Genomic DNA, 24,169 nt, shown 5'->3' with positions numbered 1-24,169 from the left:
GTAGAATTTGTAAGATACGAAACTGGAGATTTGTTCATAGCCAGGTTTCTTACCAGGGAGACAATACAAGTCAGCAGTGAAAAGGAATGAAGTCAGCACAGAGAAGAAAGTAGAAATGAGAGACGGGGAGAAAATGCCCTGTTGGCATTTAAATAGTTAAACATCATCCCTGATACTCCTGCAGTTGGATGAGTTAACTTCCTTGGGTTTCATGAACCAAAAATTTCCATCTTTTCTCTAAGCAGTTTGAGTTCAGTTTCTATTACTACCTCCCAAAAGAATCCTGATTGATATATCCCATTCATTTGCATATGTAACTGTTACTTATGCAATAAACATAAGTTTATTAAGGGATTATTTCCATCCCTATGTTAAGTAGGACTTTAGGGACTGTCTTGGTTATCTATTGCTGTATAACAAATCACCCCAAAATTAGCAGCCGAAACCAACAACCATTTTATTATCTCTCATGGATCTGTTGGTTGACTGGACCAGCTGAGTGGTTCTTCTGCTGGTTTCATTTGGGGACTTTCACGTGGCTATAGTCAGATGGTGTCTGGGGCAGAGTCATCTGGATACTGAAGACTCAATTAGCTGGAACATCCCAAATGGCTTCTTTACTTACGTATCTGGCATCTCGGGGCTCCTCCACCTGGCTTTTATCTCCATATTATCCCGGGCCTGTCCACAGTTTCTCTCTTTCCAGCAGGATAGCTGGACTACTTATATGGTGGCTCAGGGCTCTCCTGAGCGTGTTCTCAGAGGTTAAATCGCTTTATGACAGGCTTGGAAGCCACACAGCATCACTTCCACTACATTCTTTGGTCAAGCCAGGCACAAGGTCATTCTGGTTTCCAGGAGAGGGAATTACACTCTTACCTCTTGATAATAAGAGTAACAAAGAAATTGCAGCCATTTTAACCTACCACAATAACTTTTGGATTTTAACAGTTGTTATTTAAATTTCAGCTTCAAGATGTTTGGTATTTGGAGATTTGGTGTGTAAGAAAACTGAAACCTTAAAAAAAGTTAAAGGCCAATGAAAGTAATTCCCCCTGCAGTCTGGTATTTCCATGTCTATGGATTTTACTCTAGAACTGGCACCTGCTTAAAAAGGTCATTCAGATCTTCTATTAAATATAGCTTTCTCCCAAAAGTGAATTATTTGTGTAATTACATGTTTACTGTTGGCCTCTCTCACTTGACTAGGAAGTTTGAGAAAGCAAGGACCACATCTTGGCACACACTGTCTCCCCTGCCCCAGGAGGAAAGGCATGGTGTCTGCCACATGATGAATGCTCCTTAAATATTTCTCGAATGAATGGGTGCAGTGATTCTTAACCAAAGGTGATTTTGCCCCTAGGGGACAATTAGAAAGGTCTGGAGACATTTTTGGTTGTCACGACTGGATGGAATATTGCTCCTGGCATCCTGAGGGTAAAGGCCAGAGGTGCTGCTAAACAGACTGCAATGCACAGGACAGCCCCTGAGAACAAAGAGTTATCTGGCCCAAAATGTCCATAGTGCTGAGTTTAAGAAATTGTGAATGAATGAATAAGGGAATGAATGAATAAGATGTGAAACCGATTGTGTTGTCATAGCCTAGTCTATTGGGAGTCTATTGAGCCATAGGTTCCCCAATTTTATCTGCATTATCCCGCTTGACTACACCTGGCTTCCAGCCTATACCACTGGTTCCACAGTAGGAGAGGAGCCAGGACTGGAAGCCCATGCCAGCCCTTATCAGTCGCCTCCTCAAGGGTCCTCACTGTCCTCCTTCTGCTCCAACCTCAGAGGGTTATCCTGAGTTGCCTGTGCAGGTGATGTGGTGTACTTACTGGGTATCTTACATTTGCCGCTCCAGGTCCAATCTCAGCCTTTATCCCTTTTGTTCTGCGCCCTAGAAGGCTGACTTCAGTGGACTGCTTCAATGGGCCCCTTCCCTCTGGCTTCCCTTTGGATTCAGTCAAAAAGGATGATGGCAGAAGGAGAGTAAGGCTGGAGAACTTATTTTTCTGGATTCCTCCCTATAGATTGGTTGCATCCTTCTGCTGAAAGCCAGAGCTTCTACCAAGAGGCTTCTGCTCTCTTTAGCTATAACTGCTACTGCCTCTTGATCCTTCAGACCCAGGGGTGTGAGTGGCTCCCCACTCTTACACACTGTACTGCACCATCCATTTTGATTTCCCTTAACCTGCCCACAACTTCGTAAATAGTCTATGAAATTCTCCTCAATTACCCCATTTACATGTGATGTCAGTTTTCTTCCGGGAAATACACTGGGAATCACAAGGTTGCCTATGCTTTACTTCAAGGAAGACCTGCCATCTATAAATACCTGCTGCCTTGTTTCACCCATTGGTTTTGATTATGTTGGATACCAACAACAACCCTAAGCCAGCTGAATGCACCATGCTCCTTTGGATAATGAAAGTCTACAGTATTACCCCATTTTGAGTTGAATCCTACAGTCAATCCTTTTCCTTTCCTTACTACCCACCACTGCATCTCAACACCCCAAGTCCCAGGATTAACCAAAACTAGGTCCTTCCCTTTACCCAAGTGCGTCACGCTGCTGAGGCTGGCAAGCACCAGGGACGAGCTTCCTGCTGAGTTGTGACATGTTGGCCTTGAATGACCCATCCTTTCCTGACCTTTCACCCAGCTCTGAATTCTTGGCACCTGCCTGCTGGCACGAAATCTGCTGCAGCTTTGCCAGGGACGACAGTCTCTTTGGCCCCTGCTCTCCTGCCTCTCTCTGCAGCGTATACATGATGTCATATTTGTTATAGTTACTTTCAAGTCTCTTGTCTTTATAGATCCCCAACATTATCAGATGCTTTCTCTGGCATCTTAGTAAGTTATTCACAGTAATCTCAGAAGGGAAAGAAGAAAAGAACTAATTTCTATAGCTGTGTGTCATATCTTGCTTTAGCAATTACTATGGCTGTGTAAAAAAGTATCTCAAAATTTAGCAATTTAAAACAACCATTTTATTCTGTTTGCAAATACCATGGGTCAGGATTTCAAGTAGAGTGAGAGTGGTTTTTCTCTGCTCTATGATTTCTGGAGTTTCCACTAGGAAGACTTGAAGGCTGATGATGACTTCACAGCAGGGGCTGGAATCGTCCGAAATTCCATTTACTCATCTGTTTGACTTCTGGGCCAGGATGACAGATGAGATGCTGGATCATATGGGAGTTCTATATTTAATTTTTTGAGGAACCTCTATACTGTTTTTCATAGTGGCTGTGCCAATTTTCGTACCCACTAACAGTGCACAAGTGTTCCCTTTTCTTCACATCCTGGCTTGTCATGGCTTGTCTTTTTGATAATAGCCATTCTGACAAGTGTGAGGTGACATCTTGTTGTGGTTTGATTTGCATTTCCCTGATGGTTAGTGATGTTGAGCATCTTTTCATGTACCTGTTGGCCATCTGTATGTCTTCTTTAGAAAAGTGTCTATTCAGATCCTCTGCCCACATTTTAATCAAATTGTTTTGTTTTGTTATTGAGTTGTATGAGTTCTTATATATTTTAGATATTAACCCTTTATCAGATATATGATTTGCAAATATTTTCTCCCATTCAGTAGGTTGCCTTTTCGTTGTTTTGATGGTTTCCTTTGCTGTGCAGAAGCTTTTTAGTTTCTTTGAAGCTTCTTTATGACTGAAGGACAGAAATATCTAAATGGCAAGGTTGATTGACAGGGTAAAAGCCAATAGCAGATTTAACCAAGTAATACTGTTTTTTATCCCAGAGGGCCAGACACATATACACCATGAGAATTTTTCAAAGCTGATGGTATAAATATGGACAGTTATCCATGATTATAAGAAGTGAGAAGCATCTGAGAAAATGAAGTCTAAAGGTAACATATAAAGAAACAAATTTTTATTTTATTTATTTTTTTTTTCTTGTGAGGAGATCAGCCCTGAGCTAACATCCGCCAATCCTCCTCTTTTTTTGCTGAGGAAGACGGCACTGGGATAACATCTGTGCCTATCCTCCTCCACTTTATATGGGACGCCGCCACAGCATGGCTTACCAAGCAGTGCGTCGGTGCCCGCCCGGGATCCGAACCAGCGAACCCCGGGCCGCCGCAGTGGAGCGCGCGCACTTAACCACTTGCGCCACCGGGCCGGCCCCTAAAGAAACAAATTTTTAAAAAGTCTTTGCAGAGTCAACAGCAAAGGAATTCTCTCTCTCCCTGAGTGAGAGATCAGATCAAATGGGGAGAGATTTGAGGAGCTGTGACTATATTCATTTCCCATAGAAATCTGAATTTCTGATAATGTTAAAATATGTGGAAAATCACAATATTTCTCTATATGGTATATCCTATTTGTTTTTTGTTTTAGAGATATAACACAATGGTCTGCTCAATAGTAGTTATGGAAGATTCTTTCTTTTTTTTTTTTTTTTGAGGAAGATTGGCCCTGAGCTAACATCTGTTGCCAGTCTTCCTCTTTTTCTTTTTTCTACCCAAAGCTCCAGTACATAGTTGTACATCCTTGTTGTAGGTCCTTCTAGTTCTTCTATGTGGGAAGCCGCCTCAGCATGGCTTGGTGAGTGGTGAGTAGGTCTGCGTCCAGAATCCAAACCAGCAAACCCTGGGCCACTGAAGCAGAACATGTGAACTTAACCGCTGTGCCACTGGGCCGGGCCCAGTATATCCTATTTGGATTACTTATATTTCTTTTCCTTGATATGAGAAATGAAAAGAACAAAATTTTCAAAGTTTGCCTTTGTAATAAATTTTGAATTGTTTTTGGTAGGCAATTTAATATACAGTCAATATATATGCGACAACATGGATGAATCTTACAAGCCTCATGTTGAGCAAAAGAAGCCATGCACAAAATGATGATGTACTCAATTATTTCATTTATATAAAATTTAAGAATGATCAATGGTAAAAACATCAGAATAGTTGGGCCAGCCTGGTTGATAGGGAAGATGGGCACAGATGTTAGCTCATGGCCAATCTTCCTCATCAAAAAAAAAAAAGAAAGAAAGAAATCAGAATAGCTTTAGTTGTAATTCTTCAAAACTAACTTTCCAACAATTTGCCAGAGAGAACATATTTTGAACTTTCAAACTCTGTCTTATTTCAGAGACTTCATAGCAGTTGTGTTCAACTCATCTATGGGGACACTCAGGGTTCCGTGGCAGAGACTGCATGTTATCTGTGATGTGCTTGGTGGATATGGTGTTCCCTCTCCTAGACTGGGCTCTTGGTACTTGCAGATGGGTCTGTCCTCCTGTTCCCTGCCTCATCCCCTCTCTAGGGCAGACCTATTTCCGGAGTCTCTCCAACTCCAATCTGCCCCAGGCTGCAGTATGAACTGGCACCAGCCAGGAATCAGAATCTAACCCTGCTACCACAGTACTAAGAATTCAGCACAACCTGCAGGCCTGAATACCTGTGGGCATAACTTTAGGTTCAAATCACTGATTATTTAGTTTGAGTTCTCCCGAAAGCAGACCCTGAGACAAGGTCTTGGGTGCAGGTCATTTATTTGGGGAGGTGGCTCCAGGAAGCTCAGTGAAAGGGGAGGGAGAAAACCATGAAAGGGTAGATTAATAGGCAAGTCACAATTTGGGCAACCTGGGCTCAATCCCACTGAGGACCTTCTGAGGAACTGTGTAGAACAGGCCTCAGAAACATTACTCTGAGGGATGGGGAAGCTGGGGGCTTTATGTACTGTTACGGACTGAATGTCTGTGCCCCCCCAAAATTCACATGTTGAAGCCCTAACCCTGAGTGTGGCTGTATTTGGAGATGAGACCTGTCAGGAAGTAATTAAGGTTAAATGAGGTCATAGGGGTAGGGCCCTGATCTGACAGGATTAGTGTCCTTATAAGAAGAGATACTAGAGCTCGCTTTTGCTTTCCCTCTTTCCCTCCCTCTGTGCACACTTTCTGAGGAAAGGCCATGTGAGGACACAGTGAGAAGGCAACCATCTGCAAATCAGAAAGAGATCCCTCACCAGAAACTGAATTGGCAAGAACCTTGGTCTTGGACTTCTAGCATCCAGAATTGCAAGAAAATTCATTTCTGTTTTTCAAGTCACTCACTCTGTGGTATTTTGTTATGACAGCCTGAGCAGGTTAAGACACGCACTTTCATTTTCAGTGATTGAAGGTTGTCCTTGAGGGCATTGCAGGTGGCTTGAGATGGGAAGTTCTGTCAGTACATACAGAATTTTCCACCTTGGCTGCAGGTGAACTCAGAGGTGAGCCAAGGGAATATGGCAAGTCCACACAGTGTTTGCTATACCATTGTTTCCAACCTCTGACTTATGAAAAACAATGCTCCTTTGACTATCCTTGTACATATGCCATTTTGTACATGTTGAAGAATAAACTAGGGATAAATTTGCTCACTCAAATGGTATGGGAATTGTAAATTGCGATAGACAGGACCAAATTATACTCTTCAAAGGCTTATATCAATTTACATTCCACCTGCAATGTCTGTTTCTCCACAACCTTTCTGACACAGTTTATCATACATTTTCATTTTGTCAGCCTAATAGGTAGAACATAGCGTCTCATTGTGATTTTCATTTGTAAATTTCTTTTGAACCAGTGCAATAGAGTGTGAGACAAAGGTAAGGGGAAGGAAGTTTTCCTGCTTCATTGGCAACCTCAGCTCATACATCAATTCTTCCTCAAGGGCATGGATATACCAGCAGCCTCAAAGGATGTAGTGTCTTTGGCCTGGCTGGGACAGGGAGGAAATCGCCTTAAGTATAATCTGGTCCAGGTATCACCTGATCTTAGTGGTAGCCATGGTAACAATACAGCAGCAACAGAGGCAGCAGAAGTAGTTTCAAGGCATCAAAGGCCTCGGAGCTGTGGGTACCCATACTAGCCTTGCGTCCTCTTCTTTCCTCTAGATACCAATTCTTCATTGAGTTCACATCCTATAGATTGCAATTCCTGTCTCCATATTGATTAAAAGGATCATATTCAATTTTTGTTCAGAAACTTGTGCTATAGAAGAATCTGTTGTTAGTGACACAAAAAAGCAGTAAAGAATGGGCTGGCCTGGTGGTGTAGTGGTTAAGTTCACGCACTCCGCTTTGGCAGCCCAGGGTTTGCAGGTTCGGATCCCAGGCATGGACCTATGCACCGCTCATCAAGCCATGCTGTGGCAGCATCCCACATACAAAGTAGAGGAAGATGGGCACAGATGTTAGCTCAGGGCCAACCTTCCTCACCAAAACAAAAGAAAAAAAAAAGCAATAGAATACCAAGGAACACCTAGGGCCTTTGGGGACAGCTGATACAATGGATATCAGTGGCATTTCTAAGCCTGTTGCTTGCTTATTCCTGGAAGTCTCTGCAGAGTTGCCAGCCAGAGGTATCTTTTTCTCTGTCCTCCCTTCTGTGATGTAGTCTTTGTTCCATGCTGATCACATTAGTGGGGTGTTCTATTTTAGGCTAACCTTGAATGATTGGATTCTTTTGGTAATACACAACTGAATAATTGGTTTGGTTACAGCAGGCCTTCTGATTTATCTGCTCCACCAATGGGACGGACTGTCAAAAGGACACCTACAGCATATGGTGGGAAAGCCGAAAAGACCACTCTGTTTTCAGGAAAGTCAGCCACTTCCCAGCCTGTGCACAGCAGATGCCTTGCCCCCAAAACCTGCACATGCTGTAGGTAAAAATGACTGCACATTTTCTTTTTCAATTTACTGAGTCAATTCCAGGCAAATATCATCTGACTGGGAGTAACTGGTATTACCAGATTGTTAACAACCACAATAACTCTATTCAACAGAGATTCAACTATACTATAAATAAGTCTGTATGATGATTTTGTAATAAATGCTGTGCAAGCACAGAGGATGTGAGTAATATAATATTTATTATTATGTATAATACAACACACAAATATATTATAATATAAAGTTGTTATGGTAGATTCAGAGCCCACAGGTTATAAATCAATAATAGAAAAGAAAGCCAGAATTAAGGGAAGACAAGATGCCAAGGAGAGAAAAAGTCAATGATGTGTCAGTTTCTTAAACCTTCATATTTTTTAGGCTTCTTGAGATGGTTCAGCTGTAAAGTTGGATTAACCCACCAAGAATGCACAGCATGAACTTGTGCAAGCTTTCCAGCAAGGATGCAGCCCACAACTAACTGTAATATCATCTTTGTTTCACCGGTCGGGTAACCGATAGAGTGAGAAGTTAAGCAACGACCTAAGATTTTACACCATGAGTCAGTAACACAACCAGGATTCAAACCAAGTGGCATCGCACACTCAGTGGGATGTACCGAGTACATTTTCTGCGAATTGGCAGCCTTGCAATATTTAGAATGTCACCCTTCTTTTTCTCATATTCTGAATGTCAATGTGACTCTTTGTTTTTCAGGGGGTTCTTCTCCAGAGACTAAAGGGTTTGAATAGAGAATAAACACATAAACCCCACAAGGCAAAGTCTTTTTCTGAAAGCACAGCTCTTAGGAGTGGAAAGACAGCAGCAAAATCAGTCTTTGCCTCCCATATGAGTTTTTGTCCCCATGAAACGAGATTTAAAATTATGTCAGTATCAGCTCTAAAGGGTCAAAAAAAAAAAAAAAAGAGAGAGAGAGTGAGCCCACCTATTTCTTTCTCTTCTTCAACAGTGCAGGCAGTTTATGGGCTGAAAGCCATATTCTAGGAAAGCTACATTCTAGTAGAGCCACATTTAAGAAAGTTGCCTCCTACAGCTTGAGTCATGGGTCCATGTCCTGATGTGTACTATGCTAAGCACATGTATATATTGATAAAATACATGTGTATACATATTTTTGTAAGCCCATTCCTTATCGTTATGTCCTGCAGCTGAATTTGAAGTCAATAAAATAATGACACAAATCCAACTACTCCCACCTGACCCGTGACTCTATGTGTGGCACCCAAGGGTGCTCAGGGTGCAACAGGCTACTGCAGCCTGAGATTCACAACACCCCAACCCCATCAGGGTCTCAGACGGCTTAATTGCAGCTTCTACCCCCGCTCTGGGCATCCTCTCTTCTTCCAAATTAGGAACCTGAAGGGAGGAACCTTCTAGCTTGATTACATCCTGGGTCAATCATTTTCCCTCAGGTACAATGAGCAACAAGCCAGCTAAGAGAAGCAACTGAAAGCATGAGCTTTACAGTCAGATCTGGGTTCAAATCCTGCCCCTGTCACTTACTAGCTATGGGACATTAGGCAAGTTATTTAATTGCTCCAGTGTCCTGGTTTGGGTTCCCTAGTAGGAGACCCTGAGGCAAAGATTCAAGTGCGAGTAATTTATTTGGTTGATGATCCAGAAAACACTAACAGGGGAGTGGGAGAAATGAGATCAGAAAGAGAAGGCAGACAAAAGAGAAGGTGCGTTACCAACATGTCACCACTGTAGACAACCGGAGCTTAACTCCATTGCGGAACTCTGGAAGACCGTGTAGAACATGCACCCAAGAGTTTTCCGACCATAGGGCGAGGGAGTTTTTATCAGTCATTTGTTGAGGGCAGGAGGGGCTGTAATTTCTTGGCACTTCTGGCTTGTTCCTCTTCCCCTACATGGGCAGGACAGACTCTGGCAGCCAGGGGAAACCCTCAGGAAATAATTGTTAAGTGTGGGCAGTTGGAAACCTGGCCCTGGAGCCCAGAAATGGTAAGTGCGAGGGGATATGGGTAGAGCACAGACAGCATCTGCTACACCCAGCTGCATTTTCTATCTCCAACACCCACCTCACAGGCCCACACATAATGGCCTTTCAATCCATGGAAGCTGCTATCATTACAGTCAAAACAGAGTGGGAAAGTTGAGAGAAGTTATGGTAAACTGAATAATGGCCTCTCCAAAGATGTCCACATCCTAATCCTCAGAACCTGTGAATATGTTACCTTACATGGAAAAAAAGGGACTTAGCAGATGTGATTAAATTAAGGATCTTGAAATGGAAAGATTACCCTGCATTATCCAGGCAGGTCCAATGTCATCACAAGGTCCTCATTCTAAGAGGGAGGCACAAAGGTCAGAATCAGAAAAGGAGATGTGATAATGGAAGCAGAAATCAGAGTGACGTGGGGCCATGAGCCAAGGAATTCAGGCAGCTTCCAGAATCTGGAAAAGGCAAGGAAATGTAATCCCCCCTAGAGACTCCAGGAGGAAGGCAGCCCTGTTGACCTGCTTTAAACTTCTGTTAAATTAGCTAAACAAGGCCATTAGACTGAGGTGGTTCTTATACCTTAGCAGCCTATGTAAGCAAATCAAAACCTAAACCTGCAAGAAATCAAAACCTAAGGACAACCAATCACAAACAGCCAACTAGACTTTCTCAAATAAGGCAAATGCGTAAGCTACAGCCAATCAAATCATTTCCATGATTGCTTCTGCCTTTTCTCTATAAAAGTCTTCCCCCTGGCTCCTGTTGGCAGAATACTCCTGACCACTTCCAGTTTCACGTTGCCCCATTTGAATCAATTTTTGCTCAAATAAACTCTTAAAATTTTTAATATGCCTCAGTTTATCTTTTTTTTGGTGAGGAAGGTTTGCACTGAGCTCACATCTGTTGCCAGCCTTCCTCTTTTTTTTTGCTTGAGGAAGATTGTCCCTGAGCTAACATCTGTGCCAATCCTCGTCTATTTTGTATGTGGGTCGCCTCCACAGCATGGCTTGATGAGTGGTGTATGTCTGTGCCTGGGATTTGAACCCACGCACCCGGGCCTCCAAAGCAGAGCACGCTGGACTGAACCCCTATGCCCCTCAGTTTATCTTTTAACAGTTCTCCAGAACTATGAAACAATAAATCTGTGTTGTTTTAAGCCACTAAGCTTGTGGTAATTTGTCACCACAGCCATAGGAAACTAGTACAGAGGGTACAGGAGGGATAAGAATAGCAAACACATGATAATATTTCCTAAGAGCCAGCAGTAAGTGCTTTAAGTATCTTAACTCCTTTAAGCCTTAAACCAACTGTAGGTATATTTGCTACATGGACTTCAACTCATTTTGCCATACTGAGTGTTCTTTTCTACCTCTTCTTCTCTATCACTTAATAATAAAAAGCTTTCAATTAATTTTATCATTATGGTTTCTTTATGCATACAAACAATTCTCTTCTGGAAAAACATCTCGTGGCAAAAGCTTCCTCTCTCTACCAGCAAAAGGTGAAAGCTGACACAGTTCCACCCAAAGCAGGTTGAATAAAAATTGGCCTTGGCCCCTTTAAGTCCCCCTGATTACAAACGGATGCTTTTTATACTTTACAGTTTGCTCTGGCTTAGTACAGCCATTTAACTATTCAAAGGAAGGCTCCATGGTATTTTCACTATAGAAGCTGCAGCTTGGACTAAAATCTGACTTCCATTGTCTCCAATGATGAAGTTTCCAGACTGAAGTAATGGAAATGTCAGTGAGGTGACATTCCCAGAACCCGTTCTCTGTGCTCTGCAAGGAAAGCTAGACTTGGGCTTCGGATTGTTGCAGCATGAAGTTCCTCACTCACTGAAGCTGTCTCAGCAGGAAGATCCACCAGAGACTCTAGGCCAGTGACTGTATGGATGTGAATGTAAAATTACCATGAATATAACAATTAAAATTGTGTATTCTGGGGAAACTCTTGGAGTTCGGAGAAAGAATCTCTATTAACTTGCAGTTCAGTGTGCTATTGTGTTAGGTTTGTTTGCGAGTTCTCTCTCTCCCTTTGTTTCCCATTTATTTCTAAATAGTGCTAGATATAAGGGAGGAAAGACATCTGGGCTATCACTTCATTTAAGAAAGAAAGAATGATGACTTATTAACAGGAAAGTCATTTAGCCAGGATTTTAGGTACAGATTGTCAACACCATACAGAAAGGAACAAATGTTGATTTGACTTGGAATCCTTGGGTCTTCTGGAAGATTCAGGCTCTTGACATCTCTCACCAGCATTATTGCATCAGGTTCCCACCTGTTAGCTTATCTGTCTTCTTTTTTCAGCTGTAAATTCCTCAGGGCAACCCCCTAGACTTCTTTATGTTTGTTTTTCCAAATCCCAGGCAGTTCCAGACACAAAGAAGGCCATTTAGTGCTTCCTGAACGAAATGACAAGTTGACTGATTTATAAGTATGAGTAAATAAACTGACTTTACATATAAGTAAATAAAGTCCATACTTTATCGTCATTGAATTGTTCCAGGTTGTAGCTGAATGCCCAGCGCAGCCTGAGTGAGCTCAGTGATCGCCTGTCGAATATCAATGAAGGTAAATCTGTGAAACCTGAGCCTTATCCACCCTTTCTCCAGGACTCGGGAACAGCTAGCCCTCCTTTGGTGACTTCATTCCCCCATGTGCTTAGTCACTGCAGGGCAATTCCACAGGTATTTCTTGTACTCTGATGGAGATGTGCAGAAAGCTCTATCAATACCTGCACCTTTATGCAGTTCACAACCTGCACAAAATAGTTCAATCCCAACAACCAAATAACATTGCAGTTGTGTTCTGGTCCACTTCACGCATTCCTGCCTTTGCAGGTAAACCTGTCTCTAAAACACTCTTAGAACAAGAGATACTTGCATAACAAAGAAACAAAGACAGGCCTGTTAAAAGGAGGAGAGCAAAGCAATGGAATGAAGACAACTGAGAGCGAGGAAAGCCTATGGTGCGAGGGACTGACCAGGAATTGAACGGGGAAGAGAAAAATGTGCTTTCTCCTTAAATCCACAGTAAGAAAATGTTTTCAAAAACAGAACTATGGAAAGGATTGCACATCTGGGATTTGGGAAGGACAATGAAAAGAGAAGAAGTTTCTTGGGTTTTAGAATCCAGGGGTCTCTGATACCCTTGGGACTAGTTCAGAGACGCTTCTAGATAAGGTCGTGATTTCTCAACTGGCCCTAGAGATGCCTTCTGGCTGGGTGACCTTGGGTGAGTTACTTGACCTCTCTATGCCTCCATTTTTGTATCTATGTACCTCATGGAGTTGTGAGGATAGATGAATCAGTATCTGTAAAGGGCCTAGAATGATGCCTGGCCCGTAGTCAGTATATAGTACTATAGCTATTGTCTATTATTACAACTTGTTGTTGTTGTTATTGTTGTTAGAACAATCCAGAAAAATAAAATTCCAGCTAATTGTTGGACAACATTGTTTCACATCTACATTAAATGGGTCGAACAGATAAATAAATAATCAGCAACTACATAGACAAAGAAAAGGGGCAAAAAAGAAACCTTTCATCTTTGGCCTTTTTAACCATCTTATACAAACCAACTACTTATAGTATAGCTAAGTACATTGTAGAGGAGGGAAAACTTCTCTTCTATGTTGTCTACCGGGGTCCTGTAAATTAAACTGACAAAAACCAGATTACAGGAGAAAAAGATTTATCTTGTATGCACAACAGGAGCCAACAAAGGATGTAGCTGGCTTGTCAAATGGTTCAAGTTAAAGGCTTATATACCTAACTTAGTAGGGGAAAGGGGGAAAGGAGAAACAGCTTCTGTTGGCAGAACAGAGAGGTTTCTTTAGGAAAGACAAATGGATTTTTAGGAGAACAGATGGGAGATAAGCTTGTGACAATGCTCGTCTATACAGGTATGAGTAGTCTTTCTGTCTTCTTCAGAGCCATAAAACTCCCCCCTCCTAGGGAATTTACAGTAGCTTCATTTCCCAAAAGTTGCTGCTTTTAGTCAGATAAGTGCAGCTTGAGGCGTCTTTTTTCTGTATCTGTTGAATCTCAAATGTCTTCAGCTTAAAATAATCTTTATGCTAACTCTGGAGTTCCAAGTGAGTGCCCACAACACACACACGCAGAAAGTTAATGGATGCTCAGAATAAGATTTTGTTGTTGTTGTTTTTGCTTTTCTTTTTACAAGGTTTTTTTTTTCTTTCTCCTTTGAGATTGTGATGAGCACGGTCACACCACAAGTAAGGTCAGAAGTAGCACAGAGAATGCTCTGAAGGCTTGTTTGGTCATCTGAGATCATTAAGTAAGGCTGACTCCTAACAAAAATTGTGTAATTTAAAGTGTAAATTATGGGGCCAGCCCCGTGGCTTAGCGGTTAAGTGCACGTGCTCCACTGCTGGCGGCCCGGGGTTCGGATCCCGGGCGTGCACCGACGCACCGCTTGTCTGGCCATGCTGAGGCCGTGTCCCACATACAGCAACTAGAAGGATGTGCAGCTATGACATACAACTATCTACTGGGGCTTTGGTGGAAAAATAAATAAATAAAATTATTAAAAAAAATAAATAAAGTGTAAATTAAAAATACCAAAAACAAATCCTTTTCAAAGTACTTTTAAGGAAAAAAGCAGGGCCTTGGAACTTCTGTTTCTTTTTTTTCTTCCCCTGTTGCAAATTCACATTGTGGTTTTGGTTGGGTGGTGGAGAGCACGTGTCACCTGCGGGTGGCTCTGCCCACAGTGGGCAGACAGGTGGGAATCTACACCAAGGTGACCACGTTTAGATTCTGAGAGCAAGTGGAAGGTGAATAGGTGTATTCACAGTGGGCTTTCTCTCTCATGTTTATTAAACTTTTCCTTTTTTGCTGTCCAGTCATCCTCACTGGTGTCAACATCATCATCCCGTTTGCCTGTAGCTGCCTCAGTCTCCTCACACTCATCTCCATCCTCTTCTTCTTCCTCTCCTTTCCCTTCCCCTTCCCCTTCCTCTTCTTCCTCTAACTCGTGGTCAGCCTCCTGCTCCCTGTGTGCTTCGTTAGCATTCCCATTAGCAAGGGAGTCTCTCTCACCCTCTGCCTCCTCTGCAACTCCTTCTTTTCCTTTCAGTCCTGGGCCGTGATCCTACAGCTGGTGAGGCAGCTGATTAAAAATAAGCACGAGATTGGAGACTCTGGCGACAAATCCGCGAGGGTCTGTGGTGGCCGAGGAGGCACGCAGAGCCGGGAACATTGCCAAGATGGCTTTTCAGAGCAGCCAGTCAAATACAACTATTTTTTAGGGACGCACAGGCTGACAATTGCCAGACTTCGTACCAGAATCATTCAGAATATCCATAACTTCTTACTCAAGAGTTTTTAGGTCAGCGTTTTTGCCTTACAGGGTTCAGCCTGCAACGCTCAGGAAAGAATGTTCAGGTCTTAACCCCTTCAAAGAAATTTCCCTTCACCCAGTTCTCCCAACACCTGATTCTTCCAGCACCATCTGCCTCTCAGGTGAAGAAAGGGGAGCCCAGAGGGGCCAGGTGTCTTGACCCAAGTCTCCCACACAAGTCCCCACCAGGGTTCCTGCTCCCAAATGGAATCGCCTCCTTCAACACAACCACTAACTGTAGCCTCTCTAATGATGGTGCCCTGTGGATTCAGGGTGCAGAGGGCATGCAGAAGATGGAGAACATCCAGCCAATAGAGGCTCTGCTTCATTAAGAAGCAAGTTGAGACGCAGGCTGCTTCTGCCCAGCTCTTATTCTTGACCATCATGCTCTGTCCTTCCCTGGTGTCCTCCCTTCACAGACCTCCCTGCTGTCCCAGAAGAAAGAGATCTTGTACCACGGGTACTGCTGCATCCTCCTTCCTTCCTGGAGCATTTGGATTTAAATGGGGCCTTTAGAAAGGTCTCCTCTTTATAAAGAAACTGTTTCCTAAATTGCCATTCTTTCTAGCAGCCTTGGAGTGAGTCTAGGACTGTTGGGGGTCTCCCCCACAAATGTATATGGGGTAACTCAAGGTATGTTATTCTCTTGCAGGACAGAAACAATACTAGAATGAAAGTCAGAAGGCCTGGGCTCCAGGCCTGGTTCCTCTCCTAGCCATTTAGGCATTTACCTTCTCCAAAGCTCAGCTTTTTCATCTGTAAAATGGGAACTATTTTACCGTATTTAACGTTAATTGTTAAGGTTAACATTAATGTGAAGATCGGATAAGATCATGTCTGTGAAAGTGCTTTGAAGGCTCTAAAATACTCCACTTGTGGGCCAGGATAATTTATTGAAATGCAAATTTGTTTTTTATTTTCCCCGTGTAGCCAGCCCTGAGTCTCTGCAAGGTAAAAGCAGCTCTTCCTGTCTCCAGGGAAGGCTGAAGGTCACCGAAGTTGGGGGTGGGATGTGAGTGCCTTTGAGAGACAAGGGGGGCAGTAGCAGAGGTTGATTGTAATGGTTGCTCTGGTGCCTTACCAAGATCCCCTCCTCAGGACCAAGACACCCTCAGCTGCCAGGGAGTTACCCTCTGATGGCTCCCTTGACCAAGGTTAGGTGCCCTTCCTGGGGGTAGCCTGTGACCAAAGACTGGTTGCCTCAGTTCAGGACAACTCTAAAGGGCCACTCCAGCTCCAGAGCTCCTGGTAGGATTGGTTGAGGCCTCTACAGTGACAGCAACACAGCCCAACTTACCCATCTGCCCAAACCTCCCTCCCCTACTCCCTCAAAGTATTGTCCCCAAAGGCACTCCCCAATCACCTTCCTACATACAGGCTCTTCACCTCAGAATCTGCTTCCCCACCACTGGGAAGGGGGCTGCCAGGGGTGCTAAGAGTGCTAGACCCCATTGTCAGCTCTGCCAGCACCTGGGGGAGGGGGCAAGGTTTCCTAAGAGAATGGCTCCGTGCTGCATCTCAGGGGAGAGTGGGGTGCTGTACCACAGATAGATGATAAAAGTCTTCTTGAAGTAGCATCTTCACCTTCTACCTGATCTCCCGCTAGTACATGGCTTAAATGATGTCCACATTAGCTGACAAAGAATGAGTGACTCTCTCAAGTCACCAGGCATTTGTGGTGTCTACGGCAGGGCCCTGGTATCTTCCTCTGGGTTCATACCTACTGTCTTGTGTGCCTAGGAGCACAATCTTTCTGGAGTCCACTGCCCTCATGTTTCCCTTGGCACCTAAATAAATTCCCAGGGTTATTGCCAGAGTTCAAATAAACAACCCTGACCTCAGCCTGAACTGAAGGGAAAAAAAAAGACAACCTCAGATTACCTTTTCTCTTCCTTTTGTTTGGTACACAGACCTTTTAGCACAAGGCCCAATAGGATTGCTTCTTAAGATATTTATATTCCCTACTCACATATCTTGAGCTGGAACCTCCTAACCAGCCAAGAAGGACATCAGGGACAGTCGTTTATGTTATGGTGCTGACAGACCTCATTAGTGGGAGATGACCTGTGTGGCATTGGGCACCAACCAAATGGATGCCAGCCAGTCAGAACAGATGCCTGTAAACAAGCTGTACTGTTTGCACTGGCAGGGTGCTACCCTGCAGAGACCTGCATTGCTAACTCTCCATAAAACATCCGTGCTAAGTGCCATCTTAGTTGCGTTCACCCCAAAAGCAAAACCTGAGAGAAGGACATGGGTGCAGGTAGTTTATTTGGGAGGTGATCCCAGGAAGCGGAAGTGAGAGAGTGGGGAGAATGAGATAGAGAAGGGAGAAAAGCCAACACAGATGTGTTAATGAGCTGGTTACCACTGTGGACAACCCAGGCTCCAACCTGCTGGGACCTTCTGAAGAACCACGGAGAAAGACATCAGAAATGTTCCACCACTGATCCCATCCCCCATTAGATGAACACCTCGCGCTCCCCGAGGGTGTTAACTCCCTTGTACTTTCAAGTTACCTGAACTTGGCTAAGTGATCTTCCACTGTCTTAGAGAAAGCAGAGAGCTGTTTCCATGTATGCTTCGTGAAGGATGCTGGGAAAGTGTACGAACTGATTGCCCAAAGGTGCACTGAAATCAGGTGAGTTGAGAGGACGTGACACAGGACATCACAAACATCTGCTACAAATGCTTAATAAAAATATAAATAAAGTGTGCCGTGATGGGTGCCCATATCCCCTTAAGTCTTACATTATGGTAGAGGACATATGCTTTTTGTCTGCTGGAACCTGTAAATATGTTAGATTATATGGCAAAGGGGAATTAAGGTTGTAGAAGGAATTAAGATCACCAGTCAGCTGACCTTGACATGGGAGATTATCCTGGATTATCTGGTAAACCCAAAGTAATCATGAGCGTCCTTATGAGTGGAAAAGGGAGACAGAAGAACATGAGCCAGAAAGATGACAGCGTGACATGGATATTACTGGCTTTGAAAGTGGAAGAATGGGGCCAATACGTGCAAGTGGTCCCTATAAGGTAGAAAAGACAAGGAAATGGATTCTCCTCTAGAGCCTCAGAAAGGAGGGCAACCTGGCCAACACCTTGATTTTAGCCCAGTGATTTCCATTTTAAACTTTTGATCTCCAGAACAATAAGATAATAAATGTGTTATTTCCAGCCACTAAGTTTGTGGTAAATTGTTACAGCAGAAATGGAAAACTAATGTACTCCCTATGCTTTGATGAGGCTGACTGAGCTAATTCCTCATCCCAGAGGTGGAATCATGACCCCGTCATCCATCGCCGGGTCCATGGTGATTCATTCAAGAACAAGCACATAACCTAGGCAGGTCCAGCCTTTCCCAGTCCTAATGGGAAAGATATATCCTCTTTAACTGGGATATGTTATGACCTCTATTCTTTCCACTTATAAGGACCCTTGTGGTTACATCAGGCCCACCAACACCACAGCAAAAGAGGTAAAAGTGTGGAGGATGGGAAGTTTTCAAAAGCCTAGCCTGGAAGCGATGCAATTCACATCCACTAACCTTCCATTAACCAGAACACAGTCCCACGGCTCTGCCCAGCTGCAAGAGAGGCTGGGAAATGTGGTCTGTGGTGCCAGGAGGAGGAGGAAAAGGATTTCAAGAACAGCTAGGCATCTCGGCCTCATAAGCTTGGCTATGAAATCCCTCCCTTTTTAGTATAACTGGAATTTATATTCATGCCAATAGATTCACCATCAACATAATCACATATTTAAATAAGTCTGCTCAAATTCTGTTTTTCCAGAAAGAGCCCATGGTGACCACCTTCTCCTGATCTCCTAGACCTAAAGCATTGCATATCAATATTTTTGTTTCCTCAGTGTATCAAAGAGAAGGAGAGAAGTGCAGCCGCCAAAGGTGAAGGGAGTGCAATCAGAAAACCGGAGGGACTTTTTCCACCCACACACGCATTGCCCCATAGATAGCGTTATCTGTCCCCAAAGAAGCCTGGCTCTGGTTCACTGAGGCTCATTGCTAGAATGAGCCACAGCTTTGATGGGGATGTGTGGAGTGGGAGAGAGACTGAGGATCACCGTGGTACATTTGTCACCCCAACATGCAAATCCGGCCAGAACTCTTACTAGTAGGAATTTATTATTAAATAAATGCATATAATGCTGCAAGTCAGATCTTGTCCCCTACAATACAGCCACATTCAATAAAGCCAACTACAATTGCAACTCAAAGTGTCAGATTATACTTGTCACTTTTTGTTTTTTTTTGGTGTGGACCCATTGGTGGCCTCATGAAGTGTGTGGACCTCCTTCTTAGAATAATGTTGTTAAACTCATAAAATAAAATACATGGGGATACAAAGGAAACCAATTATATTGAAATGCACTTATCAAAATGTCAAAAAATTAACAAATGTTTGATCTATATGCTCCTTTATTAAAGCATTAAATATCAAAATCTCACTGCAGGTCTAAAAACCAAGATTTTGAAGCAGCAATGAGTTTGCAATCTGGAAATATCTGTGTACTTTACTAGGGACAGTCGCAATTCCTGCTAATAACAATGTAGTTTGTTTCCCACATTCGTCATTGAAAGAAAAGGTCGAATTCAGTTAGAAGCTAGTGAAAATAAAGATAATTCTTTTCCTATCCAAGTTTATGGACCTCTGTAATTTTATCCACAGACTATATATTCTGAATATTAACCCCTTCTCAGACATATGATTTACAAATATTTTCTCCCATTCTGTAGGCTGCCTTTTCACTCTGTTGATATGTTCTTTGATACACAAAAGCTTGTCTTTATGGAGTTCAATTTGTCTATTTTGCTTTTGTTGTCTGTGCCTTTGGAGTCATATCCAAGAAATCATTGCCAAATCCAATGTCATGAAGATTTTGCCCTGTTTTCTTTGAAGAGTTTTATAGTTTTAGCTCTTATGATTAGATCTTTGATCCATTTTGAGTTAATTTTTGTATATGGTGTTAGGTAAGGGTCCACCATACTCTTTTAAAACATTATCTAATTTAATCCTTGTGACAATCCAATGAGGTAGGTACTGTGTATAATTCCCATTGTGTAGATAACACAAAGAGCAGTGAAGTAACTTGCCCAAGGAGACACAACTAGTGAGGTGGTGGAATTCAGATTCAAACCCCTGTTAGTCTGCCTTCAAACCCGGCTCCACTAACCACTTTACAACACTCTTTCACATGTCTCTTTTGCCTCTGTGGGCACACCTACGTCCTTGTGCCTGGAACACCTTCTCTGGTCTTTGCCTGGCAAACCCTCACCCTTTGCAGCAGTTGTAAGTATCCTCCCTCATCCCCTTGGCCCCCACCAGTTTGGTTCACGCCAGACAGACTTCCAACTGCCAGTACCTGCCACTTTCTGCCAGCGAGCTTTCTGAAGTTGCTGGCACCTGCTCCACAGACACACATGGCAGGCCAGAAGAGCCAGGAAATTAATGCCCCCAGGAGAAGCTCTCAGCCAATGATGATGGGAGTTGATCCTCCCGCTGTCCTTTTGTCCCTTGAATACGGTGGTTCTGTGGCGTGGTCTATACTGCTTCCCAGCATCCTTCAGAATGCTTAAGCTCCATTTGCCTACAATTGTTAACTTGCTTGATTATTCATCTTTATTAACTTCTTCTCTTTCTCTGTCTCACTTTCTCACTCCACTACTGGTATTCCCTGACATTATCACCGAAAACAACTACTTGCCCTCAAATCTTTGTCTCAGGGTCAGCTTCTCTGGGAATCTGACCTAAGACACTGCTCCTTCAAAACCCTGTTCAAACTCCTCCTTCTCCGAGAAGTCTTCTTCACTTTCCTTCGAAGCTGCCTGTTTCCTGCTCTCCCCATTGCTTGGGGCACACTCCCTGAAGGTCATGTTGCTCTCGGTGCCTTGCAGTGGTCAGCTTACACCTTGGGTGTAGGTTTTCTATTGCTGCTGTAACAAATTACCATGTAGTGGCTTAAAGCAACACCCACTCATTATCTCATGGTTCTTTAGGTCGGAAGTCCACATAGAGCATGGCTGTGCCCAGTCCTCTGCCTAAAGTCTCACAAAGCTGCAATCAAGGTGCTGGCAGGGCTTCGTTCCCTTTTGGAGGGCCTGGGGATGGATCAGCTTCCTAGCCCATTCAGGTTGTTGGCTGAGTTCAGTTTCTCGCAGCTGTAGGAGTGGGGGCCCAGTTTCCTTTCTGATCGTCAGCGTAGGGCCGGTCTTTGCTCCTTTGAGACTTCCTGCATTACTTCTCATGCTTTCCATGTGGCCCCTCCAGCAAAAGCAGGTCAAGTCTTTCTTATACTTTGAACCTCTCCGACTATTCCTTCTGCCACTTCTCTCTGACTCCAGTTGGAGAAAGTTCTCTGCTTATAAGGGTTTATGTGATTAGATTGGACCCAGATAATCTAGGATAATCTCCCTATTGTAAGGTCCTTAACCTTAATTCCATCTACAAAATCCCTTTTGTCATGTAATGTAACATATTTATAGGTTCCAGGGATTAGGAAGTGGACATTTTTGGGCGCCATTCTGCCTACCACATTAGTCTTCCCCATTCTATCAGTTACCTATTTCTTCGTAAAGAAACCACCTCAAAATTCAGTGGTTTAAACCAACAACCGTTTGGTGTCCTCATGATTCCACAGCTGGGGCTGGGCTCTACTTGGCGTTTCTTCTGCTGGAGTCCCCAGTGGAACCAAGCGTCTGTTGCCCACAACAGGAAGCCAGGCTTGAAAGCTTTCCTCTCTTCCCTGTCTCTCTCCCCCACTTCCTCACTTGGGCTTCTGTGATCCCCTCCCAAAGAAAGGGCTTGAACCCAAGTCTTCACCTTAGGGCTGTTACCATCATGGAGAAAACATTTTTCTCATTATTCCTGTTACTTCCTGGGGTTGTCTTCTATGCTATTTCTACCCGGTCTCAGTCTATCTATATGTATGTTGCCTTTGCAAAATGTTTTCTGCCTTTTTTAAAAATACAACCAGACCCCACTTCTGCCTCACTTGATGGTCCACATTCCAGGTCTTCTTATGATCAGAAATCAATCTTTTTAACTAGATTTGTCCTGCTCCAGCCCTTTGTTTCCTCGCAGATTGAGAAAAATGGTCCAATCTTCTAAATAAACTTCATGCTGAGGCTATAGATTTTCATTTCCTAATCTTGTCTACTACATTCTGTAACTTCCTTTTTTTTCCCAAGCTCCTGGTCTGAATGTGAAAGCGCTAGTTGGTAACCAATTTCCGTTCCTTGACAAAGAAAGCTCTGTTTACATTCAGAGTTTCCTATTCTGTTTCTGTTTACATTCAGAGTTTCCTATTCTGTTACGTAAGAGTCCAGCATTTCCTCCTTATGTGGTACAAGCAGTTTATATCAAGCTGCGTCTACACATGCCAATAAAACCACTGCAGAAATCTTAGGATCATAGTCCTTCTGCACAGCCAGAGTCTAAACACAGAATATCCTCACTTATATGTGGAATCTCAAAACACAAAAACCCCAAAAAACCCCAAAGAACCAAACTTATAGAAAAAGAGATCTAATTTGTGGTTACCAGAGGTGAGAGCATGGGGTAATTGGATGAAAGTGGTCAAAAGGTAAAAACTTCCAGTTATAAGATAAATAAATACTAGGGTTGTAATGTACAACATGATGGCTATAGCTAACACTGCTGTATGATGTTGTAGGGGAGGAAGACTATCTACCCTCTAGGTCCTTCTGGCTGGTTGAGGAATTAAATTGACATGAGACAGAATAACAGGAGAAAATCAAAGTTCAATAACATGTACATATGGGAGAAACCCTAGAAATTTGAGTAACTCGCCAAAATGGTGGACACCATCACCTTAAATACCATCTTCACTAAACACAAAGGAGGATGTTGGGGGCAGTGGTTTGGGACTTCAAAGGGGAGGAAGGCAATTCACAGGGAGATGGAAAAGCAAATGCTTGATAAACAAATTTTTGCTGGGCCATCTATAGACAATGTGACCTTCGATAAAGTGGGCTTAGCAAGGATCCTCCCAGTCTGTCATACCCAGAGTTATCTATGGTGACGGCCTGTCCTGGGAAGCAGTTAGGGAGTTAGGGAGTTAGGGAGAAGGTCAAAGTTTCTTTCAGAGTCTTTTGTCCTTAAGAATAATCAAGTCAAAGACACACATTTTGGGGTGGCCAATTCTGATCCCCCACAATGTATAGGAAAATTGTTAAGAGAGTGGATCCTAAGAGTTCTCATCACGAGGACAAAAATTCTTTTTCTTTTTCTTTTTTTTGTATCTATATGAGATGACGGATGTTAACTAAACTTATTGTGGGGATCATTCCACAATGTATGTAAGTCAAATCATTATGCTGTACACTTGAAACTCATACAGTATTGTATGTCAATTATATCTCAATAAAACTGGAAAAATAAATAAGTAAATAAACACAAAATGTTAGGGTTTGAGGGGCCACAATTTACCTTCTGCTGTCAAAGAAAAGATCCTTGAATGCTGGAATTGTAGGTAATTTAAATTTTTTTCTGTTTACTTTTCTGTATTTTCCAAAATTTGTAATGGTCACATTTTACTTTTATAGTCAGAGAAAAAATAAGGGAGTTTCTTAAAAAAAAAGAAATCAATTACCCAATCAGCCTCTCTAATGCCTTATCTAAAAAAAAAAAAAATTCCTCCTCCAGCCGGCCCGGTGGCATAGCGGTTAAGTGCACGCGCTCCACTGCTGGCAGCCCAGGTTCAGATCCCGGGCGTGCACCGACGCACCACTTGTCAGGCCACACTGTGGCACCGTCCCACATAAAGTGGAGGAAGATTGGCATGGGTGTTAGCTCAGGGCCAATCTTCCTCAGCAAAAAGAGGAAGATTGGCATGGATGTCATCTCAGGGCTGATCTTCCTCACACACACACACAAAAAATCCTCCTCTAGACCACCTCCCTTTCCAGATAGAAACCAAAGGGCAGAGGTACCTGAGGCCATCAGGCTGACTAGGGCCACTAATTCCTGGGATGAGCCTATGCATAGGTCTTATCCTAATGTGGAAAGCCCCAGAAACTGACTCTGAGACAAGGACTAAGTAGTAGTTTATATGGGAGGTGATCCCAGGAAACACTGGTGGGAGGAGGAGTGGAG

The 24,169-nt window shown here is 43.2% G+C and overlaps 1 long non-coding RNA gene across 1 annotated transcript in view; it reads right to left on the bottom strand.

Moving 5' to 3' along the window:
• The window catches only part of LOC131418653 (uncharacterized), a 50,674-nt gene that overhangs the window by 5,495 nt on the left and 21,010 nt on the right, over positions 1-24,169 (bottom strand). The window lies entirely within an intron of this gene.

The sequence above is a fragment of the Diceros bicornis genome, chromosome 19 (assembly GCF_020826845.1).
Source record: "Diceros bicornis minor isolate mBicDic1 chromosome 19, mDicBic1.mat.cur, whole genome shotgun sequence".
Lineage (NCBI taxonomy): Eukaryota > Metazoa > Chordata > Mammalia > Perissodactyla > Rhinocerotidae > Diceros > Diceros bicornis.
The sequence above is the reverse complement of the archived record's forward strand: the minus strand, read 5'-3'. Positions and strand labels throughout refer to the sequence as shown.